We start from the raw sequence: 2,440 nt of genomic DNA on the forward strand, positions 1-2,440 counted from the left end.
TATAACACATTGCTATTAACTATGTGTGTCAGTAAAAGTTTAAAAAATCCTGACAGTTTTTTATTGATCCTGCAAAATAAGTGTTTAGGGAACATTTGTAACTTAAAGTTAGGGTTAGTGTTAGGCTTAGGGTTATGAATATAATTGATATATAGAATTGTTAAGAAGTGTAAATGTTTACATTCCATTTTTCATGGACTGTCTGAAAGTTTCAGTTCTATATTCGGTTTGGAAACCTTTTTTTTTCTATATGTGTATATGAAAGATATACATCTATGCAATATCTTCACTATTAAAGAAAAACGCATTATTATTTTCGGCATTGTTTAAGCTCATTGGTATTACTGTGACATTAGTTTATTATTGAAAAATATAAATATCTATGAAAAGGTATCGTAAAAGAAATTAGAAACACTTCATACATTATTTCACTTTATAGCAGGGAGAAATCGCTATGTGTTATGTTGTTCCCCGAAGAACATATTATTTCAGTTGCATGTTGTAAAGCCGGACAGGTTAGAGTGACGCACGTCTTTGTGTTCTGGATAGAGAGGAGGTGGCGCTGCACTGCTGTGCTCGGCATTATATTTGTAACTGCAACTCGGCCTCCAGCACCGGCACCATGTCGGTGGAAAAGCGCTAAGTGAGCTCACACTGAGCTCAGTGTAATGTCTGCTCTGGAGAGCTCACAGTGTGACCTAGTCGTGAGTTCACGTCTTTACTGGGTAGTCCTTGAAAACTTAATTGACTCAATTCTTGGGATTAATTGGTCAAAATGACCATTGGTTGAAGGTACTCAGGGACTGATGTGTAGAGAGACTTATTAAACCTGCAGGATTTTTGTTGTTTCAAATGTGCCCAACATCTTACCAGTATGTTCTTTTAGTATGTCACAAAGGTTCCCTAAGCATGTGACGAATGTTCCCTAGTTTATGTTACAGATGTGCCCTAGCACTTCTCTCTCTCTCTCTCACTCTCAATTCAGTGCATTTGTATTTTAAAAGCAATTGGACATGCATATATACATACATACATATATATGGAAAATAAACAATACAATTAAAAATCACAATAAAATGTAATAAAGTACAGAAAAACAAAATGTAATAAAATGTGATCTTTAATACACACAAATATGTATGGCTGGTCGGAAGCGTCTTGGACTCGGGTTCCTCTTCATTACTTATAACGCTGTTGCCTGTTGCTAAAGCTTTCCATGGAGGGGAACGTGGATGAGTTTGTACCATTCTTGGGAGGCTCTGCCTTGTTGGGGCGGAGCTGTGATCCAGGTGAACAGTAGATCGGGCATATGTGGGCATGTGGGTAGAGGAGGAGGAAGGCCGGTCAAGCAAATAAGCTTGCTAAGGTATGCAGCAGCAGCAAACAGCCCCCCCATCCAGCCAGCCAGGCAGTCTGGCTGGCAGTGACTGAGTGGTTGACAGATGGCAAGCAATGGAATGCACGTGCTCTGTGATGTCATAGCAGTCAGCTCAGATTTGTGATGTCATCGATGAGCTGGCTGGCTCTGTGTGTCTTGCTGGTTGTGTGTATGTGTGTGTGTGTGTGTGAGAGAGAGAGATAGAGTGTGTGTGTATGTGTGTGTGTGAGTGGGCGGGTGGCTGTGTTAGTGTCTGTCTGTCTGTCTGTCTCTCTCTGTCTCTCAATTCAATTCAATTCAATTCAAGGTTGCTTTATTGGCAGGACAAACAGATTCGTAGTGTTGCCAAAGCAGTTGATATATACATACATTGAAAAATAATAAAAGGTAGGAAAAAAGAAACAAAAAAAATGAAACAGTGTGCTGTGTGTCCCTCCCCCAGGAGGATAGCTTTTTTTTTTTTCATTCATCAATTCAGAGAATGATTTTATAATATTTATGAATTTATTATAGAACGTGTCCCTTAATTTGGCATATTTATTGCATCGGAGGAGGAAGTGCATCTCTGTCTCGACCTCTCCTGTGTCGCAGTGACCACAGCGCTGCTCCTCTCTGGGCAGCCAGCTCTGCCTGTGTCGGCCCGTCTCTATGGCCAGGCTGTGGTCTTGGTCAGGATCCATCTCTGCTTCATATCTCTGACAGTGAAGAGATATTCTGCCAGGGTGTATTCTCTGTTTAGGGCCCGATAGCAATCCAGTTTACTTTGGGATTTGGTTTCATTGTTCCAATGTTCCAGATAGGAGGTTTTGGTTATCTTTATGATTTGGTTGACTCTGATTGGGGGCAGGTAAGCAGTGCTGACCTGAAGCTGGTCTCTGTTCGCAGTATTAGCAGGGGTCAGTGCCGTGAGATTCAGGGCCAGCTGACTCAGTGGACTCTTTTCAGGGCTGAGCTCTTGGGTTTGGAGGGCCTTGTACTGGAGTGAGTCTGACTCACTTTTCTTCAGGTGCATCCAGAATTTCAGTGCTCTTTTCTTTATATTAATGAGGGTTGGGAAGCGGC

General features: G+C 41.5%; 1 non-coding gene across 1 annotated transcript; it reads left to right on the forward strand.

The window, feature by feature from the left end:
- Positions 1 to 1,160: 1,160 nt before the first annotated feature.
- On the forward strand, positions 1,161 to 1,275 carry LOC136752048 (U5 spliceosomal RNA). Its single transcript, XR_010817226.1, has one exon. It is a non-coding gene; the product is annotated as a U5 spliceosomal RNA (small nuclear RNA).
- The last annotated feature ends 1,165 nt before the right edge of the window (positions 1,276 to 2,440 follow it).

The sequence above is a fragment of the Amia ocellicauda genome, chromosome 6 (assembly GCF_036373705.1).
Source record: "Amia ocellicauda isolate fAmiCal2 chromosome 6, fAmiCal2.hap1, whole genome shotgun sequence".
Taxonomy (NCBI): domain Eukaryota; kingdom Metazoa; phylum Chordata; class Actinopteri; order Amiiformes; family Amiidae; genus Amia; species Amia ocellicauda.